This window comes from Cryptomeria japonica, chromosome 9 (genome assembly GCF_030272615.1).
Source record: "Cryptomeria japonica chromosome 9, Sugi_1.0, whole genome shotgun sequence".
Taxonomy (NCBI): domain Eukaryota; kingdom Viridiplantae; phylum Streptophyta; class Pinopsida; order Cupressales; family Cupressaceae; genus Cryptomeria; species Cryptomeria japonica.
Window position 1 is genome coordinate 685648840 of NC_081413.1, and position 14554 is coordinate 685663393.

Consider the following 14554-nt stretch of genomic DNA (forward strand, 5'->3'; position numbering starts at 1 on the left):
TCACACCACAAGGTCATACAATTCCAAAAGTTTACAAATTAAGCTTTCCATGTACCAATAACACAACATAATATGAAGCTTTGGTCATAGGAATAAAGATGGCCATAGAATGGAACATTACACAACTTCAGGTCTTTGGAGACTCTTAGCTTGTCATCAATCAAATCGATGACGATTATCAAACAAAGGATGACAAACTCATGCCTTACAAAAAGATGGTTGATGATGTCAAGAAATACTTTGTCGAAATAAATTTTCAGTAGATTATGAGGAATGACAACAAAGCAGCAGACGCCATGGCAACACTTGATTCTCTATTGCAGACATAGGAAAATTAAGAGCGTTATGAATTCCTGGTGGAAGAGTTGTTTTACCTTGCACATAATTATCCCGATTCCCAAACTATTTGTCACCTTGTTGGGCATAATTCCTCCCGTTATGGCCAAAATTACACATATCGGAAAGATAATATCCTTCCTCTTGACTTGTCAAAAAATCAAAAGAGAAACTTTATTTGCCAATCCTCCCATTATACTCTTGTCGTGGATACCCTATTTAAATGAGGTCTAGATGGTACTCTTTTAAGATGTCTCAAGCAAGAAGAATCTGAGAAGGCCTTAAATGAAGTCCATAACGACATTTGTGGCACTCATTCAAGTGGTCTTACCCTTTCGAAAAAACTCATATGCTTGGGCTATTATTGGCCAACTATGGAACAATATTATTTTCAGATAGCTAAAACATGCAAACAATGTCAGATCCATGGGAAGTTGATTCATGCACCAACACAAGAAATTCATGCTTTGGCAACATCTTGGCCTTTTTGCCAATGGGATCTTGATCTAGTAGGAGAGATAAACCCTTCTTCATCCAATGGTAACAAATTCATCCTTGTGGCTACAAAATATTCCACAAAATGGATTGAGGCAGTACCTCTCATCAATATCACAGGAAAACAAATTGTTGCATTTATCTTGAACTACATCATTTGTCGCTATGGAATAACCATGACCATTATCACTGATAACGGGTGACCGTTCAAGAATCAGGATGTCCAAGAATTGAAGAAGTTGAGGAAATACAACTTTAGAGATCCCAAGAACACCTGCATGCAAATACCTGTCACAAGAGAAGAATGGAGGCACATAAAGCAAAAAAGCATAAATGCTCTGAAGAAGAAGATTATCATTTAGAGAGGGATTCAATTGAATGAACAAGTACAATACAATCCTTATAAAAGGATAATAGCAACCCTAAAGGTGTGCAACCCTAAATAAACCCTAAAGGGATAATGTGTATTTAATTATTAAATACCTACAATATTTATTAAATGCCTAAGTTTAGCTTAAGCATAGAGTTTAATAAACTAATAATTAAATAAATAATTATTAGCTAATACAAGATAACTCTAACACCCCCCTTAAGATGAACTTAGGGAGTAGCTAAAAACTAAATGCATGAAGCAAAAAATGCAACTACATGATGAAGGCAAATTTGGGTCCCGACAACAAGGCCTAATGAGGTACCCAATCACAACCAAATCTCTATGAACCAGAGAAATAGAGAAAACCATGTGGGAAAAAAACTCTACTCCAAACAAAGATGGAAAAGCAAGAAGAACACCACTGAAGCAAGAAATAGCTACAAACACTGTCGAAGAGTAATTGCTGATCTGAAGAACCTCCACTGAAATAAAACATGACCAGGTAGGGAAGACTGTAATCTGCATGAGTGCCCTCAAATGACACTACTCGAATCAGATGACAAACAAAGGTAAACAACTGAACTCGAAGATACAGATGGCATGAGACACCAGAGCCTGAAGAGCTGATCAATCGAACCAAGGAAGAATTAGAACCAATAGGACAAACCTCCCTATAATTCTAAAAAGAGAGAGGGACATGTACACTGAAAAGAACGACCAACAAGAACTGCATGACGAAGAACTAGAAACATCGAAGGTGCAGAGAAAGTACACAGTGTCGTGGAAGGAACACTCACTTGACACACATCATGAAGCAAATGTCATGGAAGGAACACTCACTAGACAAAGGTAGATGGCAAACAAAAGGCAAACATCAACCCCCTCGTGACACTTTATAAGTAGGGCATGTACAATAAGGCACAAGATGTGCGAGATCCCAAGTAAACAATGCATGATGACACTTTATCTCAGTGCATTTGCATAAATGAAATGATACAATGATAAGACTGGAAATAGAAAGAAGAACCAAAACTGAGACATTCTACTCAGAGAAGAGATCCTAGTACCTGAAACAACCAAGATATCCACAGAGTGTTGAAAAAGCAAAAAACTGAAGAAAATATTCTTGGAGCAGAATCTGGAAAGAAAACTTATATGGCTGGAAATTACACAGGACAAGATTTCCAATGATATAAATTTTTTGACAAATGGAGTTCAGATGCTCATTTTATGTCTCCTAGAGTGCAAAAAGGAACTTCTGGCTTTGATAGAAAAAAACACCATCAAAAAAGAAAAATCAGAAGATCAAACCTCTAGATCTAGAGAGAGCTCGAAAAGAGCTTTCCGACAATATAAGGTTTTTGAAAAAGCGCCTCTGTATGACCAAAAGAAAAAAAACCTCTTTTAGGGCATAATTTTATTTTATTTTTGACGAAAATTTTCTGACGCATTTGCAGGTACAACCGTACGGATTTTTGTGCCTCATAAAGCATGCCAATGAAAAAATCATGGCCCAGATGCACTTGTCACCGAAATAGGTCGAATTATATATCAAAATGACTAGAAACGCCCTTTAGAAGCCAACGATGAGGTCTTTTTTTTCCCAAACTGCTCTAAAAAAGTTTTAATGATTTTATTTATTTATGAATTTCTCAAAATTTGTGCCAAAAAATAGGCAAAACCAAAGAAAAAATTTCAGAACCCAAATTTGTCAAAATTTGACAAATTTTATATGGAAATGGGGGTTTTGGGGCGTTCTGAGTTCAACAGTGAGGTCAGTTTGAGCCCAAAATGATAAAAAACAAAACAACTACCCCAGATCTAAAAAAATTTGAAACCCTCCTCCAAAAAATCCTCTAAAAAATCAGGAACAAGCAACAACAGATGTAGGCTCTGATACCATGAAGGAGTTGAGGAAATACAACTTCAGAGATCCCAAGAACACCTGCATGCAAATACCTGTCACAAGAGAAGAATGGAGGCACATAAAGCAAAAAAACATAAATGCTCTAAAGAAGAAGATTATCATTCAGAGAGGGATTCAATTGAATGAACAAGTACAATACAATCCTTATAAAAGGATAATAGCAACCCTAAATAAACCCTAAAGGGATAATGTGTATTTAATAATTAGAATAATTATTAAATACCTACAATATTTATTAAATGCCTAAGTTTAGCTTAAGCATAGAGTTTAATAAACTAATAATTAAATAAATAATTATTAGCTAATACAGGATAACTCTAACAAGAACTATGTGAGAAATTCAAGATCCAACACAAATTTTCCACACCCTACTATCCACAAGGAAATGGGCAAGCAGAAGCATCAAACAAAACTATTTTGAAAATCCTCAAAAAGACAGTGAATGATGCTGGCAGAGATTGGTATATTCAATTTAATCCTTCTCTATGGGCCTACCGTACTAGTATCTGCACACCCACAAGTGCCACACCATTCACTTTGTTTATGGATCAGAAGCAGTACTGCCAATAGAAGTAGAGATACCTTCTCTACAAGTATCATTAAAAAGGACTTATCCCAGATGAAGAACAATGAGTATCTAGATTGCAAGAGTTAGAATTGATCCATGAATGAAGACAAAATGCCTTTGATCATTTAAAGGTATATCAACAAAGAATGTACCGAAGTTATAATCACAAGGTCAAACCATGAACCTTTCAAATTGGGGAACTAGTACTAAAGGAAAATCCTTGAAACTAGTCAGATTGAGAAAAGAAAGGAAAGTTTGAACCAGACTGGTTAGGTCCATTTGTGGTCACAACAATATTTGGGTCAAGAGCGTATTAGCTATTAACACAGGACGAGGATCAGCTCAAGGAACCCATCAATAGCATGCATTTGAAGAAGTTTTATGTCTGAAAAAGAAGAAAATCCAAAAATAATGAAAAAGCAGAAAATACAAAAACAGTGAAAAACAATAAAAAAAAAATCAAATATGAGAAAAAGTGCAATAAAAACAAATGGTGAAAACCTGGCAAACATGCGCTATCTATCAGCTAGCTCTTCCATCTATTGGTTCATGCATCCTTCTGCTTGCATTAATTTTCCATCGACATTATTCATATCCATCATAAAGCCTTTGTACATATGTAGGCATCACAAGTGATTTCTTGTCATGGTTTGGATCATTGTATATATCATAATAAAGTTTGATTCTAGATTGGGGGCAAAATCTTGAACCTAGCTAGAGGCAAAAAAAATTCATCGTTTTGAGCTTAATCAAATAGGTAGAGCAATCGTTAGACAACACTTGTCAAGCAAAAAACTGAGACACATCCGACGTTGAACACAAGATCAAATTACAACCATCAACTATCACATATTAGTCTAAACATGACAAACACATATCAATGGAGGATATCTTTTGACTGATGATTTTAACACTTTGACAATAACGGTTCAACTATTTTATCTTACTTTTTCTCTATCATGATTTCTGAGTGACTCCATGATGTCTTTGACTAGAGGAATAAGGAAGAAACATGATATTTTTCTTGTCTGTTGTATGTAAATTAATCATTCATATGTGCAAAGTTGTCTCAGGACATGATCATTGGAGTATCATAGAAGACATTTTAGACTTGCATATAGAAATCGTTAATACTGCTTGTTTTACGCAAGAAACACTCAGGTCATCTTGGTTCAATTATACCTCAATGCTTGTGCTAACTTGCAATATCAAAGCCCAAGAAAGTAGTGCTCAGGTCATCATGGTTCAATTATAACATTGATTTTTGCACTCGCTTCCCACATTTTAAAGGCTCGATGATGAAACAAAGAAATGACCGCATGACCGGTCCGATCACCGCATTGCATTTCATTCACATTTAGCTTGCATTTCATTCTTGCATGGGATCACAAAAGCTCATCTTATCTAAGGCCAAATCTATCGCAGGAATCATCAATGTATCATCATAGGTGTATACACAACCAGAATGATGGCTCCCCTCTCTATTGATATTGTTGACCCAAAGTGAATCTTATTCTACTGTCTCAAATACGCCAACATTAGCTCATCTGAATCTTCCTGCAACATGATATCAACAAACTATCAGTTCTTTATCCAATCAATCTTATCAATTCTATCAATCAATCTCATCTAATCTATTCTATCATATCTTATACAGGATGTATCTTTCCTGGAACCAGACGTTCTGATCAAGTCTTATACAGGATATATCATTCCTAAAACTAGACGCTTTGATCATCTTTATCTTATATAGGAGGTGTCATTCCTGAAACCAGAATAAATCTTGATCTTATCAATATAATCAATCTTATCAATTCAATTAAGCTCTATCAATCATCACATCGACAATCACATCATAGTGATCAAAGAACTCGCACTTTCATCAATCAATGTTGCAGAAATCAAATCATTTCTAATTGGGAAATCAATTTCGCACAAATCCAAACACTCCAAAAGTCAATTATCTCAATTGATCTCCTGAGGGGGCATCATCGTACTGCAATTTATTAATCAATGTCTAGGGCATCCTATCGAACCAATATCATCATCAAAATGAGATTATTCTTTGAATCAATGCGTTATCACACATCACCTCAAAGAGGGGCAAAATGTATACACCTAAAAATGGTCTGAAGATAATTAATTGAATAAACAATTATTTAATTAATCCCCCTTCCCAATTTAATTGAATTCATTAGCAATTTAATTAAATTCTCCCATTCATCTACTTATTAATATAAATCTAAGGATTTATTTAATAGGTTCATTTCAATAGTCCCCTTTGATTGATTAATCCAAATTAATCAATCCCTCCCCCCATTTAAATTCATTTCTTCTAATCCCCTAATTAATTAAAACAAATCAATTTTTGAGTTGTTGAAAGTTAATTAGCCTTTTCCTATTATTTGAATTTCTAAATTCAAATGAGCACATGGCTCCTAACTTTTAACCACCTAACCTAACCATCCCCCTAACCTAACCCATTTCACCTAACCCTGGGTTTACCTAGCCCTATCCTATCTTGCACATTCTAACCTCCTTATCCTAACCTCCCATGTTGTGGATATTCTCCCCTTGAGAAACATGGCAATTTTGCCACATGTCTCCTCACTTGGACACTTTCCCTCTCATGAACAAGGCTCCTTGACACTTGTCACCACAGAGATGACAAGTGTCCCTTCCTCCAACCCATCCTCCTATTTCACCCTTGATATCTTTAGACTCAATCTTGACCGTTGATTCCTGCCACCTCACACCTGGCCTTGGAAATCCTATAAATATCCCCCATTTTGGAGCAAAAAGGATCCCTTGCATTCATATTTTTAGTATCATTACTATAGGCATTTTCATTTCAATCATCTAGTAATTAGCATTTTGGATTAATCATAGCATGTTAATCTAGTTTCTTAGATCATGCATTTCATATCATTTGCATAATCAATCATGATCAAGTAGCTACTCAACTCTTGAGTTGCCTCTTTGGAGGTCATTGCTCCACTGAGAGCCAATCAATCCAACACCTTCAAGGTCCTCAAGAATAGAGGAAAATGAGACATTTCAAGGAAGGCTTATGGTTTGCATCTTTAATTTAGTTTTCAATTATGCTTTCCATTATGTTTTTATTATCTCATTATATGTATATGCCTTTCTATATACCACATTTTTAGCATCACAACCAGAATTGTAACCAAGCATCAGGAGATGCTATTCTATCAGTTCATGATCTTCCAAATGTAATCCAAATGTTTTTGTAAGACAATGATTCTTCCCAAGGGTTGTATCCCTTCTTGTTATGTGTTTTGAGCAGTGAGCTCTAGGCAGTGTGCTTGAATGCATATGCATTCCCCCTTGTAATATTTCATAGACTTCTAATAGGGTATCATCATATTGTTAGTAGGTTCCTACTGTGATTTTTCCCTTAACTTGGTTTTACACATAAAAAATCATGGTGTTATGTGTGTTATTGATCTGGTGTTGATTTATGTTTTAATTGTTAATTATCAGATCTAAAATTGTGTTTAAGTTGAGTACAGTTTTTGAGAAAACTGATTCACCCCCCCCCTCAGTTTTTTGCCTTGTTGCCAACACTTCCTAGTACAATTTTATAGGTTTTTCCAGAGTTAGGCTTTGATGATGAAAAATACATTGGTTATCTTTAGTTTGAGGACATCATTGGACATGATTTGAGACTTTTAGTCTCATATGGGTGATATTTGAGTACATGTATAATTGTGGTGATGATTATGGTGTCATGGCTACGAAAGTATACTTTTTGCATTCAAATTCTATGATCATTGTTGTCACAAAAGTTGCACCATATGATGATTAGGCTTGATCATCAACCTTGTGAAACATGGAAACAACCTCCCAAGTGTGGGACTTGTAGAAGTGAGGTTGAGTCTCCAGAGAAGGCCGTGTTCTTATCAATCTTGAGTGCAATAGAACCTAATATATTGATTCTAAGAGGGTAAAGGGAGAAAGAGGGAATGCTCGAAAGAAGGGAAAAAAGGTTTACACCTAGATGGAATATGATCTTCCTACCCGCAATTGCACAAAACATCAATAGAACTACCCAAAGATACACTAGTTTCTATTGAAATCAACTCCCTATCTGCATAAGTGAAAGTTGGAATTCTAGAAAATGACAAGGGGGACTGAAGCTAGTCCACAAATGACATTTAAAGAGGGATAAATACAATCATTATGCAAAAGAAACAAAAAAGAGATGCATTCAAGAAAAGAGGTAAGAGAAATATGCTCATTGTTCAAATTGAAAGAAGGTAAGGCAAGCAATTCTATTAATGGAAAGCAAGGCAAAATTTACAAGTGCTGAAAAACATAGTTTTCTGCAATAGAAAAGAGAGAGAAGATCCTTTGGAAATTTATAAAAATTGCCTTTATAGCTGAGGCATAACTCAAAATGAACTACAATTGGAAACCCTAACCCTCCTAGGTCTAGGTTACAAAAACTCAGAGAGGAGATGAAGATCAGATTGGCTGATCTGATGGCATGTGAAAAATCCTTTGAAGGCATCCACTCCCTCTAAAGAAATAAAATCCTTCTAGAGAAAGGGGAAATCTCTGCACAGATGCACTGGATGACATCTTCTAGCACAAAAGTATTCAATCTGTATTGAAGAGGCATGAGTGGCATCTGAAATCTACTCTCATGGTCATGTCTGGAGTTATGGTGAAAGAATCTGGTAGCTAAGTGAGATTGGATTGGATTCAGGGCATCGACTGGGCAAGAAAAAGGGGTGTCGACAACCACTGCATGCAGAGAGATTTGAATGCTAACGTTTACCGTGGGTTTGAAAAATGGTCGTTGATCTAAGAGATTATGTGAATATGGACACACAAGATCTCTCCACATAGCAATCCAAAGGGCTCAAAAGGACTTTAAAACATGGCCCTTGATCAGCCTCTTAAGTGAAAATCCATGGCCACATGCATGCCATGTGGCGAGCCGAGCTCACTTGTATATGTCGTTGTTATATCTTACCTCATGCAACCATCCTTTGATCCCACATGACCCTTTGTTTGTGCTTTTTCTTAGTGCAGAATAAGAAGTGTTGGTATTTTGGTATGGTTTTGTCATTGATGTCAACACCTACTAAAACTCTAGCACTTTGGAGATCCAACAACATTCACCGGTAAGCAAGTGACTTGTGCACAGTCACCGGTATATGATACACCGACAGGATATAATGATCATCGACACTTGGAATAGCATGGAAAACACTTGGTAATGTCGAAGACATTATTTGGACATCTTATTTTGGAGAATTTCTTATTGGCATATTTGTAATTGCATATTTGCTGTTACCGACAAATAGGTCCAGGGTTACACCGGCAGGTTTATCTTTTCTAGATCAACATGACATGTTATGGAGTTGATTAATTATTGTTGTAAATGCATTAAGCCGACATGTTCAATCAGTTATTGTATCGATTATTGTATTGTTTGTAAAATGATTTTATTGTAATATCTTGTAGAGTCGACCTACTAAAATTGGTCTTAGGTTATGGTATAAAGATAAGATCTTAATTGTAAGATCAAGTGGGGAATGCGAATAAGATTTGTGTGAAGGTATATGCGAGATTAAGCAGAGCTATACACGCAGACATCATTTGAAGTTGAAGCTAGATTTTTGTGAAAGCATATCAGAACTACACTGATACTGAATCCAGCATATGAAGATGCTATTTTGTGCAGTACATTCTTATTGGATTTAACCATCCAATTGTAGTCAGTGTGACTCCCATTTGTGATTGAGCAGTGAGCTCTAGGCGCTTGGCCTTTCTGCATGTGTAGACCCCATTTATGTACACTTACTATCTGCAGTAGTATCATCTGATTATGGGTAAGGTTTCCCACCATGGTTTTTCCCTTTACAGGGTTTCCACGTACAAATATTGGTGTCATGTGTTGTGGATGACTTTGTCTTTTAGTTTCGTACATGAATCTTTACCGGTATTGCATTTATCTGTTAAATCTGTCCACCGGTATAACAAACTGTATCACCGGTATTAAGAAGTAATTTGATTAAGTTGTTTTTGGTTTAATATATTAGACAACTAATTCACCCCCCCCTCTCAGTTGCCTCCGGGACCTAACAAGAAGAAACCGTTCGCTTTGTTATTTTCTTATCCCACATGACTATTCTTTTTTACCTTTCTACCTTGCGAGATAACTGGGGGAGAAACCCTTTGCTTACATTTGTTATCTCGCATGATCATCAATTTTTTTATTAACATGTCGTGGGATACGCAAACAACCTATTGATCTTATCCTACGAGAGATTTTCCTTTGCACTTAACCTACCGCAGGACGATGGGAGAAGCCTCTCTTGCTTTATTTCCTAACCCCACATGATGCCACTTTGAACTTTCACTCAGTCATAGGATAAGAAGAGAACCTCATTTTGACCCTTTGAACCTTATCCTGTATGACCCTTTCTTTAACAAATTTTGCCTCATGGGATAAGCAAACAACATTATCGCCAATCGATAAGAATGAACACAAAGGCTGGCCTGCCGACAATAGGGAACCCTCTAGTCGGTAGCCTTAAGTGGCTTTGACTGCCTTAGACAATCAAAGATGAATTAGAATTATTTAGAGCCCAAAGGGATAGAAAGGCAAAATGGCCCTCTTTGCACTTTTCCAAAAAAAAAGCGCATAACGTGCAAGTTCTGTAGGTGCACATAAAACACAGGTTATTCAAAACAATAGATTTCTCAAATCAGTTATCTTTAGGATAAGACAAAAAAAGGTCAATATTTTGGCGACTCATAAGGGGCCCTAAGCCTGCTTAAGGAAAGACTAGACATATTTGGGTATCCATTGGGAAATGAGTTAAGACCTGAATAAAATTAGATACCCTGCCTTGCAACCTGGATTACAACATTTCTACTATGCTGGAAAGAGCAGAATGTGCACATGCACTTCTTAGAAAGCTGGAAAAAACTAAAATGAAAAAATAATATGCTAAAGCACTTGGAGGAAAAGAAATCCTACACTACCCTACTCTAACCAATCAACTTGAAGCTTCTAAACAAAACCATTCATAGATTGGTTGAAGTAGCTACCCTCCCTAAATAGTGAAGGGTGATTCACATGGCTCTGAAACAAAATACAAATCTGGAAGATGGAGGGAAAAATAAAAACTAGTTGCAAGAAGCCCTACGACTCACAAACAAGAATAAATACACCAAAAACTTGATCACAAACCTTGCTGATCTGTTCTTCACTTGTAGCTTAGGCATGTGGCTCAACAACTTCATGCTTGGCCCCAATCATGGAGAGACATCTGATTGGGCAGCCTCTTGATATGTCAAAATTTAAACCTTCCCTGTTGGCTTGCTCAAGTTCAACTGTCTCCTCCACTTAAATCTGATGATGCTGACTAGATTGATCCCATCCCAAGGGCATGAAATCATAATTGAGGTTGGAATAGAAAAAGTCAATGATATTTGAGAACCTATGGTCATTCAAATCATGATCACCCTTTATATGTTCTACCTCAACCTCATAGTTTTGAAAATTAGAGATATAAGAAACTATATCTTCATCAATCATCTCTAATTTGTGCTTTTGTTCACTTTGAACAAAAATCTCCTTCAAGTCATCCTTTTGACTCTCCAAAACTTGAGAGTTCTCACTTTTCTTCTCCTAGACTTGCACTTGGCATGGTTGCAACATGTCCAAATTTGAACAAAAACCTTCCAAATCATCCCAAAATAAATCCTCTTGCAATCTTTCTTCACTTTTAAAGAAAGGGGGATTGATTTGGGCATTGCTACATCTCTCTTGGAGGATTTCCACCACTAGTTTGAGTGAAGAGAGCTCCTCTTCATCCTCAATGAAGGAGGGAAGGTGATCAGAGATGACCAAGACTTCCTCCTCACTGCATATTTGTTCTGGTGTGGTGATATGTTGCAATAGGTTGTCATTAGGCTCCCTTTGTAGAATCTATGGATCCTTAATGTCATCCTCATTAGTAGTAGGCCACTTGATATATATGTGGGGAGGATGAGTTCCATCTACCCTCCAAACAATAGGTCCATCTTTGCAAAGGCAAATCTCAATAGGGCTATACCACTGAGGGGCCCAAAAAATAGGCTCATGCACATCCATAGTTGGCATTCCCATGGAACTTTGGACATTTAAATTAGAGCTCTCCTAAATAGGCTCAGTGTAAGGGTGGATATTCTCAAGGACAAGCTCCTCAAAAGATTTAGGGGGGCTCCCCTGTCTAAAACTTGGAAATATTTTTTTAAGGGGAATAGGAGTAGAGGCCTCTACTTTCATGATTTAGACCTTAAGTGTCGCAAACTGCTTGATCTCTTCCTCCCTTATAGAACCAAGTTTCTTTGCAAGAAAGGCCTCATGTTGTTGTTGGGATTCCAACTCTTGTTGTTGTTGTAGTTGAGCTTGATAAGAAATCTCCTCTTGTTGTTGTTGTTGGTAAAAGGGCTCCTCTTGTTGTTGATCCCATAGTTGTTGCTGATTGATCTCATCAAATTTTGTCTGAAACTAATTATCATGTTTTTCATCTCAGCAATAGCAACCCTTTCATCACTTTTGGGCTAATTGGGAGGCAGAGCAGGGGTGGGTGGGTAGCAAGAATTAGGGAAATACCCACCTGCCACTCGAGCAAATCCATTTGGGTTAAAACTATGAGCAGTCCTAGTTTGTTCATGTTGATAGAATGGGGGAGGTTGATTGGTATTTTAAAAAAAGGGGGGTGAATAGAGGATACACCCATGGTAGGAGCTCATATTGAAACATTAAAAAGATGATCTTTGTTACATACAAAATGTTATGAAAAAATATTAAAGATTTGCCCTACCAGAGAGAGAAGGTGACATACCAAGATCACTAGGATTTATTTGAAGTCAGGTGCTTGAAGAAATGCTACCTCCAAAGGCCGAAACTAAAGAAGACACCAAATCTTCAGTTGTTTGAGCTTTGGACTGCTATAACTAGTAGATATCTTGTGTAGATTCGCTAAGTATGTAGGATGTTGCCTCCAAAGGCCGAGTTTGCTGATAGACACACCAAACTATCAACAAAAATGAGAAACCTTGAACCAGAACTTATTTCAGTCTATCCCACTAGGCATGCCAAAAATGGTGGTATGTCCAATGGCTTGAAATGAAACTATCTGATACATGAATTTATCTTGGATTCTTTAAGCTAGTCCCATTGAGCGTGTCAAAAACTATTGTCACAAAAGTTGCACCCTCTGATGATCAGCCTTGATCATCAACCTTGTGAAACATGGAAACAACCTCCCAAGTGTGAGACTTGCAGAAGTGAGGTTGAGTCTCTAGAGAAGGCCGACTTCCTATTAATCTTGAGTGCAATAGAACCTAATCTAGTGACTCTGAGAGGATAAAAAGAGAATGACTGAAAGAAGGGAAACCAAGTTTGCACCTAGATGGAATGTGATCTTCCTACCTACAACTACATAAAACATTAATAAAACTACCCAAAGATACACTAGTTTTTACCTAAATCGGCTCCCTATCTGCATAAGTGAAGGTTGGAATTCTAGAAAATGACAAGGGGGACTGAAGCTAGTCCATAGATGACATTCAAAGAGGGATCAACACAATCATTATACAAGGGAAACAAGAAAGAGATGCATTCAAACAAATACGTAAGAGAAATACACACATTGTTCAAATTGAAATAAGGTAAGGCAAGTAATTCTATTAATGGAAAGCAAGGCAAAATTTACAAGTGCAGAAGAACATAGTTTTCTGTAGTACAAAAGAGAGAGAAGATCCTTTGGAAATTTACAGAAATTGCCTTTATAGCTAAGGCATAACTCAAAATGAACTACAGTTGGAAACCCTAACCCTCCTAGGGTTAGGTTACAAAAAATCAGAGAGAAGGGGAAGATCAAATTGGTTGATCTGATGGCATGTGAAAAGTCCTCTGAAGGCATCCTCTACCTCTAAAGAAACAAAATCCTTGCACATAAAGGGGAAATGTCTGCACAGATGCACTGGATGGTATTTCCAGGCACAAAAGTCTTCAATCTACATTGAAGAGGCATGAGTGGCATTTGAAATCTACTTGTAGAGTCATGTTTGAAGTTATGGCCAAAGAATCCTATAGTTGAGTGAGATCGGATCAGATTCAAGGCATCGACGGGCAAGAAAAAGGGGTCTCGACAACCAGGTCGACAACCACCGCACATAGAGAGATTTAAATACTAACGTTTATTGCAGGTTTGAAAAATGGTCATCGATCTAAGAGATTCATGTAAAAACGGATGTGCGAGATCTCTCCACATAGCCCTCCAAAGGGCTCAAAAGAACTTTAAAACATGGCCCTTGAGCAGCCTCTTAAGTGAAAATCCACGGTCGCACGAATGCCACGTGGCGGGCTGGGTTCACTTGTATATGTCGCTATTATATCTTACCCCGCGTGGCCATTTTTTGATGCCTTTGATCTGTGTAGGATAGCAGGGAGGCCATCCGCCTACCCTATATTCTTATCCTGCATGACCCTTCATTTGTTCTTTTTCTTAGCACCTGATAAGAACTATCTGCTTTGTTATTTTCTTATCTCGCACGACTGTTCTTTTTTACCTTTCTACCTTGCAAGATGGGGGGGGGGGCAACCCTTTTCTTACTTTTTCTATCCCGCATGATCAACCATTTTGTTATTAACATGTCGGGGGATAAGCAAATGACCTATTGATCTTATCCCGCAGGAGCTTTTCCTTTGCGCTTAACCTATCGTGGGATGACAGGAGAAGCCCCTCTTTCTTTATTTCCTTACCCCAAATGATGCCACTTTGAAGTTTCACTCGGTCACAGGATAAGAAGAGAACCCAAT